General features: G+C 41.3%; 1 protein-coding gene across 3 annotated transcripts in view; it reads right to left on the reverse strand.

Annotated features, from left to right (window-relative positions):
• Window positions 1–27122, reverse strand: part of Ptprg (protein tyrosine phosphatase receptor type G) — a 712009-nt gene that overhangs the window by 399205 nt on the left and 285682 nt on the right. The gene's annotated exons all lie outside the window — the stretch shown is intronic.

Genomic DNA, 27122 nt, shown 5'->3' on the forward strand with positions numbered 1-27122 from the left:
ATCTGAATACATTTCAAGACTGAAGGGGATTAGTAAATCTTTAAGTGAGAAAATTTTCAACATCTTGCTGGATTCTTAGCATACATTTTTTTTTTCACTGTGTCTAGAGGTTCTGTTAAAATTAATTCAAGTCAAGAAAATGACTTCCAGGGGTTTAGAATTCACAGGAGAGTCTCATCCTATAGATTTTTATTCAAAACTATCTTCCTTTCCTCACTGATAGCTGAATTTGTTTTACCAGATGAAAATGAGTATCTAATAGTGGCACTTAAAAATAAAATACTATGGTTATATTTTCAAAACTACTATTTACAGATAGTGTTTCAGCGGAAAACAATCAGAAAATTGGAACCCGAGATTTTTTCCTCTTATTAGCAGAGCGTACAAGATGCTTCAGTGGTTTGCTTGATTGTCCATGAACACTGTGCACTGTTTGTCTTCATTCCTAATCAAAACTTCACTTAAGGAAAAAAAAAATAGTCCAGTCCTGTTCTGATCAATTCTCCCAAAGCAGAAAAACACCACAAAACAGAGCTAGTGAAGCAAACATGTAATCAATTGTTTACACTCAATTAAGCAGAAAATAAAACCCTTCTATTTGGAAGAAGATTATCTACAAAACACAAATCTAAAAACAAATAGCAAAAGGAAGGGCTAGTTAATGGAGCTCAAAACGGTCTTGGGTTATAACTAACTAGGAAGTATAAACCCAGCAATGTAGCTTGTGTCAAGTAACTTTTTTTTTAATAGATTTTTTTTTGGTTGTCAATGGACCATTATTTTATTTATTCATACGTGGTGCTAAGAATCGAACTCAGTGCCTCACACATGCTAGGCAAGTCCTCCAACCACTGAGCCACAACCCCAGCCCTCAAGTAACTCTTCTGATCAACTTCCCTATGCCCGATTCAGGCTCTTTACCTCCATATCTTTGACTTCTGCAGATCCTAATAGTAAAGGGTGGGCTCCAACCCGCAAGCGGGACAATACGTAGACCACCCAATATGAGATATTCCTGCTCCCGAGGACTCTCCTACTTCCTCTAGGTCACAGATCTCCAAGATGATTTCCATGTGACCTCAGAGAATACTATTCAATAAAAACACAAAATAACCCTCCTCCCACCTAAAAGCATATACAATTATAGGCAAATTAAATTAACCATTAGGTAGTCCTTCAATACCACCTGAAAATCCAATTCAGAAAGGCTTGCTTTTATGCCTTTACTCAAGGAGGCTTGAAAATACATGGTTTTAACCTGACACTCCCTGAAAAAAAAAAATTAGTAATTCTCCATCTCAATCCTCATGGCCTATTCTGTCTGTAGACAGCAAGGAGGTTTTCTGATTTGAAACAGGAAGGAGGGATCCAATGGATATCAGGATATATCCTTCAGATTTTCTAACTGCTTGAATAACTTGTATGTGACCAGTTCTCTTTCTACAGGTGACATGTGACATGTCACTGTAGAGCAGAGCTCTCATTATCCTGGGTCAGAATCTCTCTACGTGTGTGTGTGTGTGTGTGTGTGTGTGTGTGTCTTCTATTACCTTCTACTCTGCAGGCAATGAGACAGTGAGAAAATAACCATCAGTGTACCTGTCTCAACAGGGATATTCTCTCCACACTCCATCTCTTCATGAGGAGGTCCAAGATTTACACTCAGTGCAAAGATATAAAAAGGCTCTACCTCATTTATAGATCTAAGCTGTCTTGTGCAACCCTGCCTGATCACTGATAAAATGGATAGTTTGCTCATACACCAAGAGGCTAGCTCTTGGTCTTACAAGCATGAGGAACCATGTTTGCTTTATTTAGGGTTTAATGTATTTTTCAAGTAACCCACAGTATTTAAAAAGAAGAAGAAGAAAGAAAAAAAAAACCCCACACAGGTATTTTGGTTTTTCTGTGTTGGTTGCTTTTTGAAAAGAGCAGAACAGAGATTGGTGGGTAAAATTCAAAACACATTTTGCATAGCGTCTGGTTCTAAGCAAAACTGTCAGGGTGTACCCTGTTGTATGATCTATGAAATTTACAAATTGGTTGAAAAGACAGCAGAAACCCCACCTCTACACCTCATCTATTTGTATTTTCATAAAAGAGCATGGTTTTCAATTTGGCAGAGTGAAATAAATGACATTTCGCTCCAGCCGGCAATGAAAGCGAACACCACATGTCAAGATTATTTACTGACTACATACGCAGGACAGAGCTTGGAAGCCACTCTGGGCCCAAGAGCAGGATTCTGATTAAACCTGAAGCATCCCACTTTCCCATGCTTTAACCACGTCTTTCCTCTGGGGTTTTCTTTAGCTGGGGGCATTTTAAGTCTGCCAGGAATCAAATATGAAGATCACTCTCTTCGAGTTTAGTGAAAGTGGCAAGTCAGAATCTTGGAGCAAGATGCAGCCTTGTATCAACCACTGCTTTTTCCAATGAGAGAGAGAGAGAGAGAGAGAGAGAGAGAGAGAGAGAGAGAGAGAGAGAGATAAAAGGACAAAGATAAACGAAGTTCCTATGACATTAAAGAGAATGTTAATTTCGCAAAGGAAAATAAGTTCAATTATTCTGATTCTATAGACATTTCTCACTTCTTCAAATAGCAACCCTGAAGCCCTTGGGTAAACTCTTCCACCTACCAAGGACTACTCCTCACAACAGAATTTCCATTTTTTTATGATGGTTTAAATGCTATCTTGAAGACCATCTGTAACATTCCTTCTTAAAGGATCCAGGGGCACAGAAATTTCTTCCCTTCCAAATACCTGACATGTTTTCTAGTAACTTAATTAATCTGCTTCTTTACTTACCTTTAGCACTGTCCCTATGATGGTGTGGATTTTAATGTTCCCCAACAGCCCATGACTTAAGAGCTTGGTCACCAGTCTATGGTGCTATTGGGAGGAGACACTAAGTTAAGTCACTGAGGGCAGGTCCTTGAAGGTTTACTGGTATGCTCCACCCCTTCCTCTCTCTCTCTCTTTCATATCCCAGCTGGCATGAGATGACAGCCTCCTCTCCCACAGGTTCCCCACCAGGATGTACCAGGTGGCCACAAGTCCAAGGCAACAGAGTCAACCAACTCTGAGCCAAAACTTCTGAAAATCCTAAGGCAAAAGTAAATGTTTCCTTCTTTTAAGTTGATTATCTCAGGTGTTTTGCCCCAGTGCTAGAAATGTGACTTGGGTATCATCTCTGATTAAATTGACGTACTAGAAGGCAGACACTATATCGGATCACATCATCTTAAAATCCCCTTCACCGAGGTGGTAATGCCATGTGCTTTTATGCCAAGTGTAAGACATCAACTTTAAATCCATTCCTAAATCAGTACTCTACCTGCCATAGCCTCTGAGTGCAATATAGATATTAATTTAGCAACCATAGAGGAAAGGTTTCCAAAAAAGGGGTGGCAGGAGAAAACAATGAAAAAATTCTGAAATAATTTAATACAGGAGAGAAGAAAGAGGGGAATGTAAATGCCCTAAAGATGTCATGGATTTGCCATTGCCTTCTGCCATTTTAATCACCAAAAGCTTATAAGCAAAGATAACAAGCACAGAACTCAGAATACAATGTACAATCATCCATAAAGGTATTTCAGGCTGTATGACGTGTATTTTTTTTTATATAAATCTTCTTTCTGGACTTTTTTTTTTTAATCCTAATTATAGAGATACAGTTCTTTGTTCCCATGGAATTCTTATTGAATACTCCATATCCCTGTAAGCTCTTTAAATTCCTTTTCTGGAACAAGGCGAGTTATTAATTACTAAATAAGGAGGGTTGTTATTTCACAAATATTTTAAAAGGACACTCAAGCAGGAGACATTAATCTGCGTGGAGCCACAGAGAAAAGTTTTTGGAGGATGGGATGTTGTTCCTGGTAGGCCTTGTGGGATGGGTTGGAGCTTCCCAGATGAAGAACCATAGAGAAAATCACAGGGTAACGGCGAACACCGGGAGCTTCAGCTAGGTACAGGCAGCAAGGGGCATTAATATATAAAAGAGACTAAAAAGCTCAGGAGTAGTTTAGTCAGAACATAGCACACGGGGTTCAGAATATAATTGTTTAATAATTCTTTTTCCTTCTCTTTATAATGGTATTGGAAGGGTCAAATAAACTTAGTCACCAAGAAGGACACACAACCTGGGGACCCACCTTTAAGAACCCTGCCTGTGTCAGTGGTCAAGGATTCCAATGATCGAGGGGGGAAAGAAACACGGATGAACAGGCAGCTTCCACACACTGTAATAGGGCTTCTGAGGTGAAAACACAAACAGCCCTGAATCCAGAGAGGAACATTCTAGAAAGTAGGAGAGCAACTAGCCTGAGGTGGGGAAGAACTGAGATACGAAATTACAAGAATTCTCACTTTCTTTTCCTTTTAAATATTATTTATTCTTTTTAGTTAAACATGACAGTAGAGTATCTATTGACATATTTGCGGGGAGGGTGTACTAAGGCTTGAACTCAGGGACAATCAACCACTGAGCCTCACCCCCAGCCATAATTTATATTTTATTTAGAGACAGGATCTCGCTGAGTTGCTTAGGACCTTGATAAGTTGCTGAGGCTGGCTTTGAACTCGTGATCCTCCTGCCTCAGCCTCCTGAGCCCCTGGAATTACAGTCCTAAGTCACTGAGCTGAGCTATACTGACGTATGAATTCAAAATCAAGTATGTCTTACTCTAATTAGGGCCCAGTCTTGTGGATGTATATGATGTGGAGATTCACGGTTAGGTTCTTTTCACTGTTGACCTTTATTAAAAATGTGCTGGACTTTTCTAGAAAGAATACAGATGTGACTTGGGTACCATCTCTGATTAAATTGACGTACTGGAAGGCAGACATTACATCGGATCACATCATCTTAAAATCCCCTTCACCAAGGGGGTAATGCCATGTGCTTTTATGCCAAGTGAAAGACATCAACCTTAAACCCATTCCTAAATCAGTATTCTACCTGCCATAGCCTCTGAGTACAATATAGATATTAATTTAGCAACCACATAGGAAAGGTTTCCAAAAAGGGGGTAGCAGGAGAAAACAATGAAAAAATTCTGAAATAATTTAATACAGGAGAGAAGAAAGAGGGGAATGTAAATGCCCTAAAGCTGACACACACTTTAAAAGCCCTTAGTGTCTCATACTAACTGTGCCACCAAGACTGGACCAAGCCAAACCATCCTCTCCAAGGTTCAGACTCACCTCTCTCACGTGAGTAAGGATACCTCACTAAGTGCAGGAGCGTAACTTCCAAACATGCCCCATCAGAACCACATACTTTCTAGGACATTCTGGCTTCTGAAAATAGAATACGAACCAATTTAACAATCCCAGCCTTTTGGAAAGAAAATCCATCCGAGCATGCCATTCGGTTCAGAGGAAGCAGCTTTCCAACTAGTTTCTGCTGGCATTGTATGAACGACAAATGCAGTGGACGGACCCACAATTTATGAGTTACCCAGATGCTCTTTAATTATGTTTCAAAATGCCAAATGATTTTTGCATTTGGAGAACGGTTCCCAGCTTATGTTCTCAGGAAATGAAAGACTTGGCATGTATGTTCTCGAGAAGGGGAAACACGGTGACTACTAACACCATGAACAGGGCAGTAGTCAAAAGTGGTGCTCTTACCCCTGTGGGCTGCTTCCGTGAGGAAGTGGCAGCTTAGTCACATATGCAGAGGCTGCAGTGGGACAATAGGGACAGCAAGACCATGCTTTACAGGGGTGGGTGCAACACACGGTTGCTAAAACTCTAAAATATTTCTTTCAAAGAAGTTACTGGAATGTTTGGAAATAGCTGTGCAAAAGGAGTTTCAGACATAAACACACTCTCAAACAACCTAAATCATCCATTGTCCTGTTTACATTCCATCTTTAAGATCTGCAATGCCACATGCTACACCCATACTTACTTCAAGGAGGAAGTTGTAACTAAATTTCATCTTATGAATATAACAGAGAAGCTCCAAAGGCATCAATCTCGAAAGTTGAAGCTTCAACATTCAAAACTACTAAATGTTCTTTGATGTTTTTCGGTATAGGATCTACAAATCTATTGAGCTATTTAGGAAAGTCCTATAAAATTTCAAAGGTTTCCTATACTAAGGATGATGGGATATAATGGGATTAAGACCGAAAAGGCAGAAGCAAACCCCTAACATAGACCCAGGAGTTCTTCTTAATCAGAGCCCATTTTGAGACACACACACACACACACACAGGGGATAATGTCAATGTCATCAACCATTTGTGATGGTCATGACTGATCGTGGCGTCAGGTAGAGAGGCCAGCAATGCTGCTGATGACCCTACAATGTATAGAAAACCCCGCAATAAGGAATTATAGTCCCCCTAAATGTCCACAGTGCTGATATTGAGAAACATGATTATAGAGAAAGATAGACCTTGAAAGATCACCAGATCCAGGGATTCTCCAAATCAGCTCCATGGCCCTGAAAAAGCCCCATCAGAAGTGAAGACCATGAAAGAGAAGCCAAGAGGATATGATAAGGACAGAAGTGACGGTCCTATGTTCACTTCTATATACTGGAGTGTGGTGTAAGGAAAGTGTTCTGTAGAAATCTAGCCAATTCCATGGGGCAGTCACAGCTGCTTTTTGGTGACTAATTTGCTCTTTGACAACCCTAATGGCTACAAAACCCCTGTAAAAGGATAATGGTAAGTGAAAAGGAGATCAATAGGGAAAAGAGGTCATTGGGAACTGAGTCGGGAGATCCTCTGGTATAAAGAGATCCCAGTCTCTTACAGGAGCACCAACTACTCAGTCACCATAACATACACCTCCCTTCTCTCCTCTCCTATATCCCAACTTGCATGGCTAAACATCATGTAATCACTCCAAGACTCTTTTGCTCCTCTTCCCATTCTAGGGCTTCAAGGCTTCTTACCAAACCATAGTTCCATTTCTGTACAAATTTTAAAACACAAACTGTAGAAGAGATGGTGCTGGGGAGACAATATTCAAAACAAATTTTACGTTTATAACTTTTTTACTTTGCGTCTAGTTACTCGGCTCGAAGTTTCCTACAAATTGTTGTTTCTTCAGACCATCAATTATGTTCGGTATTTGGTAGGCACTCAATAAATGTGTGATGAATACATGAATTAAAATGTCCTTATTAGTTTGCCAGAAGAGAATATTCTATTAATGGAGCCAGAGGCTGGAGGGGCTCTATGGTCCAGTAAAGAGGAATAGCAAAGGAATGGAGCTACCATTGGGTCACTTTCCATGGGAAGGACCATGAAAAGGACCACAGACTGCAACAGAGACAACCCTCGATTCAATTTTCCACATCCTAAACTATAAAGTGCATTTTTATTTGCATCTTTCTATCAAAAAGTCTTACAAAAGCACTGGGTAGGGAAGTATATATAGCCTGAGCTGTATTATAATTAAAAATGTCTCTGTACATAAACTGCAGAAGAAAACAACTCCCAGAATACATTAGGAAATCAAGGATGTCTAGTCTCACCTAATTTATTCAACACTGTGCTGGAGGTTCTGGCCACGGCAATTAGGCAAGAAAAACATAAGGCATCCAGATGGGAAAGAAAAAGAAAAGCTATCCCGACTTGCAGATGGCATGATCTTAGATATAGACAATCCTAAGGCATCCACAACAACTATTAGAGTTAATAAATAAACTCATCAAGTTTGCAGCATACAGGAGAAACATAAAAAAATTAAGCTTTTTTTGTAGATATGATCAATTAACAATGCAAGAATGAAATTAAAAAATAATTACATTTGGGGGCTGGGGTTGTGGCTCAGCAGGAGAGAACACGCCTAACACACTCGAGGCACTAGGTTTGATCCTCAGCACCACGTAAAACTAAATAAATAAAATAAAGCTATTTGTCCAACTACAAATAAAAACAATATTTAAAAAAATAATAATTCAATTTGGGCTGGTGTTGTGGCTCATTTGGTAGAACACTTGCGTAGCATGTGTGAGGCACTGCGTTCGATTGTCAGAACTGCATGTAAGTAATAAATAAAGATCAATCAATAACTAAAAAAATTTTTTTCCATTGAAGAGAGCATCAAAAATGATAAAACAGCTTAGTGCTGGAGTCCTCTCCTGGCATGCAAATTGTCCTGGGTTCAATCCTCAGTGTTGCAAAGACATAAATACAAAAAAACCTAAAATAAGATAAAATGCTTAGAAATAAGAGAAATGCAAATATTGTATACGAAAAACTACAGAACACCTTGGAAAGGAATGGAAGATATAAATAAATTGGAAAGCTATCCCATGCTCATCTATCAGAAGATTTCATATTGCTGCAATATTCCAGTCTGAGCTGACGATAAGGAGACAGAGCAAACATAGTCTAAGAATCTCACAAGAGAGTCCCTCAGGATATTCACTGAGTGATTAATCAAGACTACAGGTGTCTGATCACCATGGAAAGGAAAAGGCCTTACAGTCCTAGAGCTCACACTGTCGATGACATTTGCAAGGAATTTTTAGAACTTTGGTTCATTTCTCGTCACAAATGAAAATGAGGTTGACTCACAGGGATGTATTCCTGGTGAATTAGTGTTGCATCCTTGTGATCTAGACTCTAGATTTTCTGTTTCTATATGGGCATAGTTGAAGAGACCCAGGGATTCCAGGACATGCAGGTCAGTGATCTTTATATAATTAGATGTGCTACGAAGGCCTCTTAGCATAACTATAGACTGTGGAAGCAAGTGAAAATACCATATAATCAGATTTATAAGTTGGAGGACCATTCCACTGTGTTTGAAAAGCTGGGGGAAAGTCAAGTACTGACCAAAACAGAAGTAGAAAACTCGTGTTCAAATTGTGAATTCCTGAGCAATCAAACACCTAAATGGAACCTACAACAAGAAGAGAGAATTAAATCCTATGGCTCACAGTTGCTACTACTATTGTATCCAAAAGTCTCTTTGAATCAAATGGGTCTATCCCTCAGAAGGGCTGTCAAGCTTCCTGAAATTAATGTCTTTCCATGTGATCCAGCAAATTCCCCAATATTCATAAAAGGCTCCATCAATAAAACTGAAAACGTTAAGTGTTTCAGTGAGTTTTGGTGACAAATGCCAGCATACGAGCAACAATTCTGATACCCTGACATGTCAAGTGAAAATTATCTCATACAAAAAGGCCCAAATTTAACAACAGAGATCTCAGGAAGTACTTCTCTCACTTAATGACCCTTGGCAGCATTTCAAATTAAACACTCCATTGTGCGGGGAGCTAATTATGTTCAGATTAAACCCAAAGAACGATAGGGACATTTACTGTACTTAGAGTAATCGTGCGAGTCTGCTAGATTCAAAATTTCAACTCATTCTTTCTTATGTTCAGTGTTGTCCTGACTAACCCCCCAAATTCCACAACACACATGTTGTTTGGACTGTAAATATTTTGCAGATGATGAGACAGTTTTCTTCACCAACTAGGAGTCATTTTATATTTCCTCCACTTTACTGTCCTGATTGGCATGACATTGGTCCTACTGTGAAAAACATGTTGGCATCCTATAAGCACATTTCTGAGATTCAAGTAAGCAAATACAAAATATGTATTTATTAACCACTCAAATATGATACATTTCTGTAAACCCTCTGGTCAGCTGTTCTGCAACACCCTCTCTGGTGTAATGATAAACTACAAGCCAACCCTAGGGAAGAAACCTCTGTGTCTTCTCTGTGGTTGACTTATTAACCTCCTGCTGGGAGCCTAAGCATTTCTACCAGAGTTTAGAAACACAAAATTAACTTCTGAGGACAAGGCCAGACTACTCATACACCTCTCCATTACTTCAGAGCAACTGCATTCTCAATATCCAAATGCCAACACACCATTCTGCCTTCCTATGCGACCAAAGTGGTCCAAAACCAGGAAACCATGGAATTTAAATAGGGGTGGTCTTCTATTTGCAGATTCAAATGCAATATGTTCTCAGAGATGGGCCGAGATATTTGACATCTAGGAAGTTAAATTTTAGCAACAAAGAATTTAAAAGGAATATATACCTTGCACAATACAAAGTCTTTGCTCTCTCCTGATAAAAGAATATCAGTGCATTGCAAAAGTGATTCTTCAAGTCTCAAGGTGGCTCAACTTGGGGGGTGGACAAAGAGGATCTCAAGGAGGTTAACACTTTATAAATTAATACTCAAGAGATAGCTGTAATTAAATAATCACATTATAACAAAATTGTTAAAAAGGTAATGTTTTACAGCAGAAATGTATGTACTAGAAAAAGCCTTGAATCACCACTGGTGAGAGATGATCCCATTCTGTTTAATATATATTATATACATAAACATGTATGAAATAAAAATCCTGTTAACTATGGCACCTAACTTAACTTTGGGAGGGGCATACTGATAATATAAGGAGGAATAAAAACAGGAATTCAATAGAATTCTCATTTCTACTTTGCATTATTTAGATTTTGATAATAAGCCCATTACATTTGCATTTTTTAAATGTCAGATACTAAACATCAAAAAATTTACTAGTGTATCCTCCTGATTTTAAAAATTAATCTGTCATTTGATATTTGGAACCAATACTTTTGTGGTTTTGCAATTCATAAGACAAATAGGTGTGAAAACTATTTATATGAAATGCTATTTAAAATCCTATCTGGATGAGAAAATAATAGAAATGGCTTAACTTAGTTTGGTTATTATACACATTAATTCTTGATTTTAAAAGAATATTTATTCCCATGAAAAAAAGTCAAGATCTACAGAAAGGTGGAGACAATAGCAGAATTTCCATATACCCCTGACCCAGAGTCCCCAAAGGCTGACACCTAACATAACCACAGCACAGTGATCAAAACTAGGACATCCACATCAATATGACACTATTAACTAGATGTCAGATGTGATCTGAACTGTCCTAGATTTCCCCCCTAAAGTCCTCTGTCCAATGCAGGATTCCATCCACGACTCCAAATTGGTCTTAGTTGCAATTTCTCCTCTCCTTCATCCACTGTGTAACAGTCCCTCTGACTCCTGGTCTATTAGAATCTTTGCAGAAGAATTGGGGTTAATGATTATTATTATAGAACAAGCCCCAATGTGGGTGTATCTATTGTGTCTCAAGATGGGAGTGAGGTTATGCATTTGTCAAGATCACAAAGAAATCATCCTATGTCTTTCCTAACCACTATTTTTGGACAGACAATGGGCTACTGAATACTCAAATCCTAAAGTCCTTATGTATAAAGGCTTTTATTAAAAAAGGGAAAAACACTTTAAATCAATGATGATTTAGACCATCAAAGATACGGACATGTCAGGTGCAATGGTGTACACCAGTAATCCCAGCAGCTCGGGAGACTGAGGCAGGTGGATCTCCAGTTGAAAGCCAGCGTCAGCAAAAGTGAGGCCCTAAGCAACTCAGTGAGACCCTGTCTCTAAATAAAATTCACAATAGGGCTGGGGGTTAAGTGCCCCTGAGTTCAATCCCTGGTACAAAAAAAAAAAAATAGGGATAACATTTCAATGCTGCTAGTTGGGTCCTTTACCTTGGGTTCTTACCAAATCAGGACAATAACAGATGGACTGTGACCTATGTCTCACCCTAATTCCAGGAAGAAGGTGGGAGTAGGAAAGGAACTCACCTAGCTATGTGAGCCTTGTTCTCCACGCACAATGGCACACTTAAAAAGCAATAAGGCTTTGACAGAGTGTGTGTGTGTGTGTGTGTGTGTGTGGCTGAGACATGCCTCCAAAGGGACAGCTCTCCATCTGACAAGCTACCCAAGCTGTAAAACACAGATACAAAGCAAGCATCTCTCTGTAGCCACTAGGCAACCTTCCTTTTGTGACACATCCCAGTTTCCCTAATATACAAAGATGGCACTTTACTGATTAATAGAGTATCCTGTAGAATTAACATTAAAAACACGATAATTCCTTTAGTTGAACCCCTCACCCCCTCAGCATTTTGCTTTGCAGATGGAACCAAGTACCTTTGACGTGGACCTGGGTAGTTCAGACCCATCTGCAAAGGGTAAAAATGGGCTCTACAGCCTTCCCAGTGCCAGCTGGTGAACCAGATTACAGAAGGAGGCTTCCACCTGTATCTATACCTTCCATATTCTAGGCAGCTCAGTACTATTGCCAGCACCCAGAATCCCTTTTCTCATATCAGGTCATTACAATAAAAAACAGCTGACTTTGATTCTGTGCGGAACACAGTCATACTGTCCAGTACTTGAATCCAGAGAGATAATCTCATTCAATCCACACTACTCGTCTGGTCAGGTTCATAGGTCAAGCAGTGGGAGGGGGATTGAGTCTCCCCAACCCATTCCCATAAGCAAGAAGAACAGTGACTAAGACAAAACCCCAGAAAAGAGGGCTCGTCATTCCCACTGTTTAGAATGGGGGTCAGGTGATATCAATCTTCTATCCCCCAAATACCCACATTCCCTCAAAACATTCCCTGGGACACATATTCCATTTTATTTCCCTCAAGGAAACAGTATATTGTAACATAAAAATCAATGTCAACGGGCCTGGGTTGTAGCTCAGTGGTAGAGTGCCTGCCTCGAATGCGTGAGGCCCTGGGTTTGATCCCGGCACTACATAAAAATAAGTATCCATCTACAACTAAATAAATATTTTTAAAAAAATTAATGCCAAAAGAAACCCATAACCCATCTACAGAATATTTCTTCTTTTCCACCAGCTATCTAAAATTAAAAATGGTTTCAAACACCTGAAATAATTTAACTGACAGACACAAAGTCACCATTATTTAATAAAATTTAATGTTTTGCTATGTTTGCTTGAGATCTGTTTTAAGATATGAAATCTTACAGGTAAAATAAAAATGTACTCACATTGATCTCTTGGTCCTGTTTACTCATTTCAGCGGTTGTGTGGTCTCCCAAGGTGTAAACAAACCACAGCACGTTTACTTATTGCCTTTGATAGTTACTCAGGTTGTAGCCAGTTTCCTCCCCCGCCCAAAGTGCTATTATAAATTAGAAACCTTCTCGTATCTATCACCCCAGCTGCATGTATCAAAAGTTTCTCTAAGTGACTAATGGCGTCACAGATCCTCCATGTAGACAGAGCTTCAACTTTATGGAATTACTATATAGTTGCCCCAAGTGGTTTTATCAATTTATTCCTACTCAATGGCTCTTCTTAAAAAAAAAAAAAAAAGTTATAGTTTACAACTTTTAATTCATTCTCTGAGTCTTTGTCATTGCGCTAATGGATGGCCCTGATCCACAATCACCTTCACAAACCTAATCATTTACCTCTGACTATTCCTGTATCAACAGCAGTTTTGGGGGCCCACCTGATATCCAAATGCTAACAACATCTTTCCATCTCAATGGAGTGCTGTTATCAGGCTCCGTGCTTTAATTCTGCTTGGACTTCTGGATTATTCTGGGCACACAGGACTGCAAAAGCCTCATACCCAAACCAGCTCAGAGATGGTTGGCTCCCAAGAAAACCACATTACTGCAGCTCACACACAGCAGATAGCTTTAAAAGCTCCCTAAGAGAAGTAACAATGGCCCTTTTCTTTTATTCTTTCTTTTTTTTGTTTGTTTGTTTTTTTGTTTGTTTGGTTCAGGGCAGTACCCAGGATTGAATTCAGGGGCATTCAACCACTGAGCCACATCCCCAGCCCTATTTTTGTATTTTATTTAAGGACAGGGTCTCACTTTTGCCAAGGCTGGATTTGAACTCGTGATCCTTCTGCCACAGCCTCCGGAGCCACTGGGGTTACAGGCGTGTGCCACCGTGCCTGACACTATGGCCCTTTTCAAACATATGATCATATACCATATGAAAAGTCATTAAAAAAAACAACAACAACAACAACAACAACAGTTAGGTCCTTATGAATGAGCATTGACTCGGAGCCAGGTAAGGCTAACACAGCCAGATCATGCCCTGCCTCATGACCCCAGCTCAAAAACAACTGTGATTCCCATTTTACAAATGGGGAAATGTGGGCAAAGGTATATTGTCCAAGATCATAAATACAAGTGTGCCTCAAAGCCAAACGCTAGCACCAATTCATTCCAACACCAGATCTAACATTCTGACTGCATTTCAAACTCCAGCTGTACTAGAGAAACCACCCTTTTGTGCAAGCACACACTACTTTCCACAGTAAATACACTTATTTGGCCCAATCCTTTCCATAACAAGGCACTTTGGAAAGTGTTTCCTTTACTGAGGATTTCAACCGTCCCTGGAGGATAGGAGAAAAGCTCTGTTATCCTAGAAGCTGGCCTGGCTTCCCTGGATGAATAGAGCAAGGGGGTAATTCAGCAGTGGAGAGCTTTGGCTCTAAGCTGGGCTTCTGCAAGGTTAGGCAAGAGCACTCAGCACTGAAACACAGAACCGTGGATCCTTAATGCCCAGGGCCTTTAAAGTTAAACAGCCTTGCAGAGAAACAGGAAGAGAAAGAGGGAGAGAGAGCAATTTATCTCCTTCAAACAGCAAGGCAAGCAGGCAATGTTGCTTGGGAGCTGCAATTCCGAAAGGCCTTGGAGATTTCTAGGCCCTGCTGTCCTGACTACCAAAGCGACTCCCCCAGAATCAATGGGAAGCAGAGCACGAGAAGAATTCTCAAATACAAGGCTGGAGAGCAACAAAACTTCACATCACCCAAACTGTCCTCCTTTCATAGAAATCACCAGTGATTCTGCCAAACAGTATGATCCGTGATCCAGCATAGCCCATAGTATGATACTTCGTCCATTAGAATCAGACACCGTTGGAATGGTCAGCATTTCAAGGTTCTTAACAATAAAAGGTAGTGTGGGGAGAGAGGCCGACGGAAGGAAAGTGAATACCGCCTGACCGTCCAAAAAACCACTCTCAGTTATTCTTAAGATTGCCCAGTTGGAATATTTATCTGTATGTGACTCTAGCCCACTGTTGGCTATGAACAGTCATTTTTCTTTTTAAATTTCCTAGTACCATCCATTAATGGAGCTTTCAGTAAATGGCAAACTTACTGCATAAACAGAAACCTAGCATGGTTCAATTATTTCTCCTATGGTTGCCTCAATTTTAACCAGCACTTCTCAGAGGGACTTGAAGGTTTCAACAGGCAGCCCTTTCTTAGATTTTACATGACTGTGTGATGATGCCCAAGGCCGGGAGGTAAAGAATTATCTTTTCAGCCAGGCACAGTGGCTCACACCTATGTTCTCAGTGGCTCAGGAGGCTGAGGCAGGAGGATCATGAATTCAAAGCCAGCCTCAGCAACTTAGTGAGGCTCTAAGTAACTGAGTGAGACTTTGTCACTAAATAAAATACAAAAAAGGGCTGGGGATGTGGCTCAGTGGTTAAGTGCCCCTGGATTCAATCCCTGGTACCTCCCCCCCCCCAAAAAAAAAAGAGAAAAAAAAATTATCTTTTCAATTTTGCAATGGAAATTTTAACATCAAAGTAGGTTTTGTATAAAAACTGTCTCCTGAACAAAAAGAAACCAGAATGAAGATTTATACAAGAGCATCTATGAACACTTCTGTCCTAAGGTCATAGAAACAGGAGCACTGGATATTTCTTACTGTTAGAATCTAAATGCTTGTGCTGCACCCCCACTCCCAATTCGTGTTGAAAATGAACTTCACACATGATGGCCTTAGGAGGTGGGGTCCTTGGAAGGTCAGGCCTGTGCCAAGTAGAAGCTCCATAAACCATGATGGTAATGAGGTGGAGGGAACAAGGAGAGGAAGGGGACAGCGAGCACTAGGGGCAGAAAGACAGGAGACAAGGAATACTTGGGTGACACAGTCCAGAACAGACCCATGGCTTCTGAGCACAAGACAGGTTACTGGGAACAAGGGAACACATGAAAGCAGCCACTGAAGTTGTTCGCAGCGTGTGCAGCCTGCTGGTTGTTCAGAGCGTGTGAAGCCCGCTGCCTGGGAAGTAAGGATTCCTTGTGGGTCTTGACCTTTTTTTTAGTCATGCAGCCAAAATACTACAGTGTGGTTTCATCTCTCACCCCAGATCTGCCCACAGACTGACCGCAAGATGTTCTTCCATTCTGTGCTTCCTGAAAAAGAGAGCCACACCCAGAGAATGGCAGGAAGACGCCCTTAGGTCAAAATTTAGAAATAAACTCTGAATTATATGCAAACACCCAAGAGAAGAGGAAAATCTCCTTGGATTGAGATCTGGGTGCTCCTCCTCTGGTGAGTCCAGTCCCTCATGGGCAGCCTCAATGTTAGAAGGTGCAAGGGACAGATCAGCTAAGTGGACCCGTCAGAGATCCCTCAGAGCTAAAATTCAGTGAGCAGCAGGAAAGGCCAGGGACAGGCTGTGAAATTCCATTCTCCTAATGATCTGAAAATCAGGAAAGAGAGGCAAGATCAGACTTGCTTTACCAAAAAAGGGTTTGGAGAGGACACGCTCAAAAGGCCAGAAGGCCCCATGATTCTGCCAAAATTCTTAAAAAAAAAAAAAAAAAAAAATCCTGGGCAACTCATCAAACTAGACCTCATTATAAATGTGTGTGATGAATTCAATATATGAGGTTATTTCAGGTAGAAAGACACAGGCCCAAAGGAGTCCACAAGAATACAAGAACTAGAGAGCCTGGCCTTAGAAACCAGGAAAAGTAGTATTTGACCTCAACCTAGGATTGTTCACCTTATTTGTGACTTTAAAAAAACAACAACAATGAAAAAAAAATCCTTCTTTTTCAAACATTTTCTGCTATAAATTGGCCTCAGGGCAATTCTATAGGTCAAATGTGTTCACTTTGCCAAAAAAAAAAACAAAAACAAAAAACAAACCTCTGAAGTTGAATTCACACAAGAAGAATTCAACAAAAAAAAAAAGAAAGACTGGAAGAAGAGATGAACAGAGAAAGCCAGAACAGGAGTATCAAGGGACAACAGAGAGGCCAGGGCGCTTGGAGTTGAGTGGCAGGGAAGGAGATCAATGAGATAACAGGGTCAAGATCTTATGAGGCCTTTCTCTAACACATAGAGATTTTGGAATCAATTCTGAGAGGCAAGGCATTGGGAGAGGGGCCTGAAGCACAGAAGTGACATAACACCTACCAAAAACTCTCTAATCTTGGGGTTTTACTTGTAGTGACAAGGTAAAACAGAATCCAGAGTCAAGAAGAGATGATATAACTAGCAATGGAAAGATGCAGTCCAAACCCCAGCACGGAATGGGGGCTCAGGACAGGTCTCCCCATTCTTCTTGGTTAGGGGAGACTTTGGGGCTTGACTTAAGGAAATCAGGAGCCCATGTATGTTATACTCGCCAATCCTATGTGTTCAACCGCATCTACGGGATAGCTACAGGAAAGGGGACATTCTGGCTCCTAAGGCATGCTTGGTGTACTGAAGAAATGCTCTGAGCCCAGATTGCAACAGGGGAAATACAGCACTCGAGTTTTAATATTGTACCCGAAGTTCCCCCAGCTCAGGCGGAAACCTGGCAAAGGGCTTTGTGCAACCCTGGGTTTCCCCACCTTATGAGGAGTCAGGAGGACTTGTTTGCCCCCTCATCGGAAATGTGGAGCTCCTTAAAGGAAGGTCTCTCTGGAACTCGATCACCCCACCCCACCCCCAACACAGGAGCTCAGAAAACCTCTAAAGAAGGGGAAAAAAAGGTGCTGAAGAAAGACATAGAGAAGAGGGTTAGAGTGAAGCTTGGATAGTCAAATTAGAAGGACCTGCCCTGAGACCCAGTTTCTGCCACTAATCAAAGTGTGTGACCTTGGGCACTTCCTTTTACCTCTCTGGTTTCCTAATTCCTTAATTTTAATATAAAGGTCATTGTAACTAAGGAGCTTAGGATATGACTTATAAAAAAGTAATGAGTTAAATGGGCGCAGTGGTGCATGCCTATAATCCCAGCAGCTCAGGAGGATCACGAGTTCAAAGCCAGCCTCAGCAACTTAGCAAGGCCCTAAGCAACTCAGTGAGACCCTGTGGCTAAATAAAATCTTAAAAAGGGCTAGGGATGTGGCTCAGTGGTTAAGCACCCAGGTTTAAAACCTGGTACCAAAAAAAAAAAAAAAAAAAAGTAATGCATTATGAATGTTATTAAGGAGAGAAAAGGCCTACTTTGGAAAGGTTATCAACTACATGTGCATAGCCTCTCAAGCTAACCAGTTACCCAGCAGGTACCTACTTCCCTTGGCTTTTTGTTTCCATCAATTACCCATTTAACCATCCTCTCTTCAGGCAACCGAGTCAGCTCCACGGGGAGGCTGCTGGTAAGGCTCCATATGCAACTGCTCCTTGGCCATAGAGGAGGGCTACAGAGAAGCAGGGGGCGGGAGGCCATGCCAGGCACCCGGAGTGGCGGCCATCACTGCCTGCTGTCACAAAAATCACAGCAACAAGGAAGCCCTGCTAGGCTCCAGAAGGAACTTTTGGGGCCCGGAGGCCATCTGGTACTGATCCCTTTCCAATCCCAGGCAATGGGATGAAGGACGACTTCTGACTTGGAGGACAAGGTTCTACCAGCCAACGAGAAGACCTGCCATGCCCAGCCAACCCTGCCCTGAACAGGGCTTGAGCCTTCCCATCATTTGTCTTCCATTCAAACAAGTTTCTGTTAGGAGAAAACAACCACCAATTCCAAACAGGGACCACTCTAAATAAATGTGGTTTCTACAGAAAGGACCTGGGTTCATTTCTCTTAGACAGATCTTCTAGAATGGATAACGCAGCCCCAGCCCCACATTGGCCCACACAGTAGAGTAAAAAACCTGCCGAAGCCTGACCAACACAACCTTCTGCTGCTCCTCTGTGAGAAGCAGGGAGAATGTTGAAGAAGATGACCTGGGTGGTATGCCAAAAGAAGCACGTGTTACCATGGCAAAATGAAAAGTACTCCATCTTCATCCAAATAAGAACAAGGGAAATCAGACATTATTAGATGGACAGTGTAGAATAACACAGTGATACTCGGTGAAGATGGCTGGAAGCAGCTGCCCTCAAGAGTGGACAGATGGCCAGGCACAGTGGTGCATGCCTGTGATCCCAGTGGCTTGGGAGGCTGAGGCTGGAGGACCGCAAGTTCACAGCCAGCTTCAGCAACTTAGTGAGGCACTAAGTAACTTAGGGAGATCCTGTCTCTCAATAAAATATAAAAAGGGCTGGGGGTGTGGATCAGTGGTTAAGCACCCCTGGGTTGAATCCCCAATTTAAAAATAAAAACTGGACAGATGAAGGTTAGCCACTTCTTGGTAGACTCAGTGAGCAAGACAATGTGTGAACTATTACCATGCCTCACAGGAGCGGGCGCTGAGGAGCGCTCTAGTTCAATTATGAAACTGTCTGACCTTTGAACTTCCCCAGCCTCCTCACACTGGTGCTTAAAGGGGCTGCAGATGAAACCTATGAATGAACCAGGGCCCACCCCACTCCCTGCCCGCCTGACTTGTAAAGAAGGCTGTCTTAGCCCCGAACCAACTACGGAGACTTGTTCTGGCAGGAGCCTACAGGATAATTACATGTCAGTGCCTTTTGAACAACTGCTGAATCCCCACATTTTCTAGAAGACTACAGATGCAGCCAGCAGAAAATGAAGAGCAGTTCACGCCCCAGGCCATCAGTGCCTGCTCCAGCTATGTGGCCATCAGGGAAAATATGTTTTCTCCTGGGGCAGTGCACACCAAAATCTGGCTACAATAGGAGAAGACACATGTGCACAAAGGAAAGAGAGGTTTTTTTCTGATGAGAAGGCCAAGGGGCTCTGCCACGCTCATGTGGAGGAAGCAGCTTTCGGCCACCTGTCTTGTCAGCATGGGAGGAAACCAGGTCCAAGACAGTATGATTTTATTATGAGCATGTATGAGGCCATCAGAAGGGGGACAGGCCCCTAACCCTATCTACTGCACAGTAGCTTATAATAATAGTAGCGAATGATGCACAGTCAGTATTAACCGGGTTACTAGGTGGTTATGACCTGACTTCATGTCTTGGCTGCACCATTTACAAGACACGGGCCTTGGAATAGAATCTCTAATGCTCATGTTTTGTTTTGGTTGCGATTGTCCTACTCCCACCTCCAGCCAGAAAATGGGAAAAATAAATTCCCCATGGGAAATCGGAAGGATTAAATGAGATGTTGAAACAAGGCCTCACTCCAGGCTGCCTGGAAACTGTTACCATTATTACCATCACGCCCGCAATTGTTGAGGTGGTTGGACAAGCATCAGTGGAGTGGAGAATAGCACTCTTAAGTTGCCTGGTATTAAACCCACAGAAACTGAAGGAATTTCTCTCCTGGACACATACAAAAAGCGACTCCTCAGCATGTGTCAGGACAAAAGCACCATCATCCCCAATCATCAGCACAAATGACCCCCTATTTCCAGGCACCCGATGACAGCCCATCACTTCAGCATGTCACATTGGAGGGAGCAAATATAAAATGGTCTCAGAGCAGGGAAGGGGGAGAGAATAACTGTAAGTCACACGCTGAACCAGAAGGCCCTTCTAGACACCAAAATACCATCAGAGAGCGTTAGGAAAACCATTTAGACAGAAGTACGGCAAGAATCACTATGGAATAATCTAGTAAGAATGAGAAAATAGATACTACATGTTGCGAGGCGATGGAGCCTGTGGTATTCCCAATGTATTCCTAAATTCTGGTCTCCTCTCAATTTCCCGATGTTACAGAGACAATGCCTGGGAGATTTGAATGCATTGGGTGGCTGCTGAACCGAATTTAAAGACAACAATAGTAACCAGAGAATGACAGCTACAAGGTAAAAAATTAAGAGCTGAAATAAGATTCCTTTCAGCCTACAAAGCTGAACTTGATTATTTATTAAGAGATCATGTGACAAGCAAACGACTCTCATTTTCTTATCCCCCTCGAGTTTACTTTAATTGTCCCAGAATTCTTAAGGTACTCGGTTGTACTTATTTTTCTTGTTACTAGACAGAATAAGAAGGTTGGGAAACTCCATACCCTGCAATCATGGACTAGAGAATGTCACTGTATGAGTCTATTTTCCGCTGCTATAACAAATTACTCAAGGCTGAAATATTTGTAGGGGGAAAATGATTTACTTAGCTGAGTTTGGGAGGCTGAAAATCCAAGATCAGGCAACAGTATTTGTTGGTTCTTTGGCGAGGGTCTTATGGCAGATGGCATTATGGCAGGAGTATGTTGGAGGAGGTGAGATCACAAGATGAAACAAAAAGCCAGAGAGTAAGGATAAGGTCTCTCTTGCTCTTTTACAACAACATTTCTAAAGGTGAATAACAGGTGCTTAGAGAATTGCTTTAATCCTTTCTGAGGGTAGCACCTTATTACTTCCCACTAAGCCCCATGTCTTTAAGTTTCCTTTACTTCAGTACCAACACTGAGGACCAAACTTCCAACACATGAATTCTGGAGGCGCATATTCAATGTGCACCCAAAATCACAGCAACTACCCAGTTATCCATTCTTCATATAAAGATCACCTCTAGAGATCAATGGCCCGAGACAAAGTCTCCCCACTGCTATGAGCTATAAGGATGTCTTTGTCTGTTGGGGTTCTAATAAAATAAGTCTGGAGGGAAAATATAGGGGTAAATGATAGAATAGGCTTTACTTATGCAGAAAGAGGACATGTTGATTGAGAATTATCAAGACAGGTGCAAAAGACACGCTCTTGTAGAGATTGCTTGATTTTGTTGTAATAACATTACAAGTTAAGTATTTTCACTCTTATAAATGTGAAGCACTGGAAAATCAGAAGCTGAGTGACTTGTCTAAGTTCCATAATTCAGGGCCAAGCAAGAATCAGGATTTGGACCTGGAATGATCAGGCTCCATTGCTACTTCCCTTAAACAGCATCAATCTAACTAAGCGTGGGCAACCTGTTTAAAATTGGTATAGGAAAGTGAATTCTGTACATGCATAAGAGAATACTGAGGTTCGTTCTAAATCTTTCCCTTCAAACTGCTGAACAATCTTCTAGAGAAAGGGAAAGGTTTCACCATGCATGCAAAGCTCAGCTCTCCTATTACCAGTTTAAATGATATAATGACAGGGGAGGGGAGCCTTAACTCATACAAACAGCAGCAGGGTGGCATAACCCCTTCTTAAAAAGCCAGAGTCTGAGGGAACAGTACTCCTGAGCCCCACATCGAAAACTCGGATAACTGGCTGGGCACAATGATGCACACCTGTGGCTCAGGTAGCTTAGACAGGAAGATCGCGAGTTCAAAGCCAGCCTCAGCAACTTAGTGAGGCCCTAAGCCACTAAGCAAGACCCTGTCTCTAAAAAAAAAAAAAAAAAAAAGGTTGGGGATGGGGCTCAGTGGTCTAGTGCCCCTGAGCTCAATCCCTAGTACCAAAAGGGGGGTGAAGGGCGGGATAATTGCCTTGCATAGCAACTAAGCAAAGAAGCCAAAGAGGAAATGAAGCCGTCCTTTCTCCATTTACTAATTCCTGCCCTGCAGACAACTGACCTTCCAGAGGAATGTGGGTCCAAGAAAGCCAGGAATGAGGTCTATGTCACTCAAACCTGCAGCTAATAAACATATGCTCCAACTTCCTCCCCCAGTTGAAGCAATTTAATTTCTGCTAGATTTTCTTTTTTCTTTGTTGTTGTTTTTCTACTTGTCATTATGGAAATGTTCAAATATATTTAAGAGGTCTAAAGAATTTTACAGTGAACATCTACATACCTACCACTCAGATGTCGGCCTTAACATTACCAAGGAAGACATGAGAGGAGGGCAAGACCCCTTCTGACTGACGGAGACGGGTAAAGACAGTGAGTCCCCACACAGTTCTGTGGTAGTCCGCCTCCGTCACCATGACCAAAATACCTGACAGAACAACTTAGAGGAGGAAAGATTTCTTTTTGGTTCATGGTTGCAGAAGTCTCAGTCCAAGGTTGGGCTGGCTCCAATGCTTTGGGCCAGAGGTGACGAAAGCCTGGAAGCAGAAGGGTGTGGGCTGGAAAAGATAAACCTCTCCAAGGCATGTCCCCAGTGACCTGCTTCAGCCACAGATGCCTCACCAGCCTGCAGTTTCCACCACTTCCCAGTAGTCCATTCAGCCACCAAGGGATTAATCCATTAATGAGGTCAGAGCCCTCATGATCTATCACTCCTCAAAAGCCTCACCTCTGAACACTGCTGCCCCCGGGACCAAGCCTTCAACACATGAGTTTTGGTGAGAACATTCCAGATCTGAACCATAACACAGTCCACTGTCTTCAGATAAAGGGAATCTGCCTGTAATGTCTCCAAGTACTGGCAGCCCCAGGAGACACACAGGCAGATTCCCTGTATCTGAGGACAACACAGGGCCAGAGTCTTCTCCAGGAATTCAAGGCCACCTCATGCATAATCAGTCTCTTCAAGAAAAGGTGCCAGGTCTTGTATTATATACTCAACAATCGTACGGACTGTTACAACATGAGGGGAATTTAGGGGGCATCTACTGAAATCCAAGCTTTAGCTTTACCCTAGAGGCAGGGAAGGCCCTGAGAGTTTCACTATCATGCTCAGGGTCACAAATACAAGAGGACTTAATCTTAATGGGGTTGAAGCAAAGCAAACAGGAGGGAAGTCCCTACGAGATTGACAAGAAGGTCTAGAAAATAAAGTCCACATAAGAGATAGGTAACTCCCCTCCACCCAGGGGAATTGAGTATTGAACAGAGACACAATCTATTAATGAGTGACATTCTCGACCATTTTAAATTTTTTTTTTTTAATTTTGAGAGAGGGTCTTGCCAAGTTGCAGAGAATGGTCTCAAATTCACAATCCTCTTCCTGAGGCCTCCCAAAGCTCCCCATGATTCAGTGTCTTTGCTTATTCATAAATAAAAAAGTCAGGAGTCTGAACCAGTTCCGTGGTTTCACAAATAAAACCATGGACCATTAATGGAGGCTGCCAATAAGAAACCGCCCTTTGTGTTAACTGTACTTGGGGCTTCCATATGATTTTACTTGACCAAAGTTTTCCACAGCTAAAGAAAGGAACAAAAATGGGACATGGGACTAGCTAAGAAGTAAGACTTCAGTTCCTAAAGGGTCTTTTTCCTTGTTATAAGTCACTAGGATAACAATTCTATGCCACCATGCCCAGCATTTTTTTGGGAGGAAGGGGTGGTACTGAGGATTGAACCCAGAGGTGTTTAACCACTGAGCCACATCTCCAAATACACACAAAGGCATTATAATTAAAATAAAATGTTTAAAAAGCCAGCCTTTTTAAACATTTTATTTAGAGACAGGGAGTCCCTAGGCAACTCAGCGAGACCCTAAGTTGCTGATGCTGGCTTTGAACTCGTGATCCTCCTGTCTCAGCCTCTGGGATTATAGGCATGCACCACCACACGTGGCTGCTCTTCCATTCTTTAGGTCTGTGAAAAATCCACATTTACAATAATCCTTTAATACTAGTTATGGGTCCTTGGCTAAAGCCCAAGGGAGGCCATTATTCTCAGTGCCAATATCCAAGAGTTCCGATACATTTATTACTAGATGAGTAATCCATCTAGTATTACAACTCCAGAGTGTCAGAACATTCACCCCTTCTGCCTCCGCTTGTACCATATCTTAATTCTGCCCCCATCAGGTTCTTTCAATTTCATTTCACAACTCAGATCGCATCTCGGAAGTAGCACTGAGCTCCTACCATCAGGAAGGATGGCAGAAGATTTAAATAGTGCAATAAAACCCACGGGCATCAGCATGCATTAAATGCCCTACCATCCCAAGGACCACTACGGAATGCTCTCACACCATTTAAAGGAAGCGTGCTGGTGGAGAATGCCAACCCAGGCCATCCATCGCCCACCTCTGACTAATTAACACCACTCTAGGCCTCCCTATCAGCCTTGTGAAAACCACTGTGACTGATCTGGGCTCACCTGGAGCTGAAAATTACTTTGCCAATAGCAAAGAACAATACTTTCCACATAAACAACAACAAAGACAGGCCTCTTTGGTGGCCCCAGCGTCATTTCCTTTTATGTGGAGTACTTCTCCAAAGCTTTGAAGACAAAGGACAGGCTTCTACTCACAGCCAACAATAGTGACACAGGAAAAGGAAGATAGCATTTTTTCTCCCCTCCAGGACTGACTCCTACAGGGATACCTTTGATCAATAACTTCATGGGGTTTTTCAGCCCCCAGTTTGACAAAAGCTTTCAGGGATGATGCCTATGTTATTTGTTTATTTATTTTAAAAGCTATACTCTACTGAAACTCCAAAACAACAGCAATTAGGACAAACATTCTGCCTTTCTACCTATGTCACTGCACCTTGCATACTGGAGGCTCACTTCCTGATGCACCTTCTTAATGCAGGCCTATTTTTAAAACTCAGCAATAAAAAGAAACAAATTTTTGACATCTGCAACAATTTAGGCAATTCTCCAGCAAACTGGACTGAATTAAAAAAAAAAAACGCCAATTGCAAAAAAAGTTACTTATTCTATTATCCTTTTGTTGGAATGTTTTAAAACATCAAAAATTTAGAAACAGAAGACAGATGAGAGGTTGCTCAGGATCAGAGACAAGGATCAGGAACCAGGAGGAAGGCAGGCCTGGTTGGTAGAAAGGCAAAAGCTTTTAGGGTCTTGGAACTTGTTTAGGATGTTGATTGTGGTGGTGGATGTGTGAACCTAAAAGGTAATGAACTTGTGCACAACACACACACACACACACACACACACACACTCACTCACTCACACACAGAGATGTAAGAATTTTATAAGATTTCTCTTCTTATTTCATCCAGCTATTTGTAAAACAATAGTTATCTGAAAAGTTTTAATGTAAAAAGTGAGCTATGTTTCTATGTCCCTGGGATAAACTTCACATTTTGTTCATCAATCAATGACCTTCTAAGGCAGAGAAGGACTCTTTGATGGCTGGAAGAACAAGACCAATTGTCAGAAAGATAGGAAATGATGATGGGAAGATTTAGGGGAAGAAATTCTTCCACAGTCCAGGACTCCTGACCAACTGTTTTAGTTTCAGATCCTTACCTTGAACTTTTAATTCTGAAATGCACATAGAACGTTTCCTCCTGTATTCCTCCTTTCATGACCTGACTAAGCAATTACACATGATTTTAGAAACTGATGTACAAGTGAGAATCACTCAGTGTTTTCCAGAGTTTGCTAAATTATAAAGGAAAGGTTACATAATACAGGATCTGTTTCGTTGACCAAAACTGAGAATGTCCCAAGATGAGCAGTTGCATACAAAAGGTTAATGATACACTCATATATCTACACAAAAATTTACTGAGCATATACTATGTGCCAAGGACTATATAAAGTACTAAAAATATACACTGAACAAGGAAGTCTGCATTGTAGTTCAGAAATATACAAGTAAAGAGACAGGAATTAGACACACAAATTAAATGTCATGGGCAGCAGTGTTTGGTTATTTCAAAATACTCCAGGAGAAATGTCATTTTCCTAGCGTTTTTTCAAGACTATTAGATTCAGGTCATTTCTTTAACAACAGCTCAATCATTCATTGGTCAATCATGAACCCTTCCATAATTCAATTTCTTTGCTTATTTTAAAATAAAAGATAGGAGTCCAAAATAGTTCAGTAGGTTGATAAATGTAAGTCTTCAAAGCCAAGCATCCATAATGATGGACCATCACACAGGACCTAAAATAAGAAACAGCCCCTTGGTCAACTTTACTTGGGCTTTCCATATGGTTTGAAGAAATAGGAATGTTAGGGACATAGGAATAGTTAAAGAGTAGGCCTAATTTTTCCTTCTTATGACATTCTTTGACTTTATATAAAGGGTTAATTCAAAATTAGATCTTGGTTTTAGTGTGATTTAATAACAATGGGACATAATGATCCTTCTTGTTCACTCCTACAAAATCATTGTAGGAAATAAAGAAAATGTCTCCCAAGTCTTCAAGAATATTTGGCATATAGTAGGAAAGCAATAAATGATCAATAGTATTCATGTGATAAAGAACCCACACATCTCTAAATGTTTAAAAATATTAACATGCATTTTAATTGTAATGATTTTCAAAGGGAACGTGATCTTCCCATTCGTGATCCTCCACAAGACTAAGCTTTATTCTAGTTGAGTCCTAAAAAAGTAAGACATATACCAAA

The sequence above is a fragment of the Marmota monax genome, unplaced genomic scaffold, assembly GCF_021218885.2.
Source record: "Marmota monax isolate L192 unplaced genomic scaffold, Marmota_monax_Labrador192_F-V1.1 WCK01_AAM20220418_F8-fsc00042, whole genome shotgun sequence".
In the NCBI taxonomy this organism is placed as follows: domain Eukaryota; kingdom Metazoa; phylum Chordata; class Mammalia; order Rodentia; family Sciuridae; genus Marmota; species Marmota monax.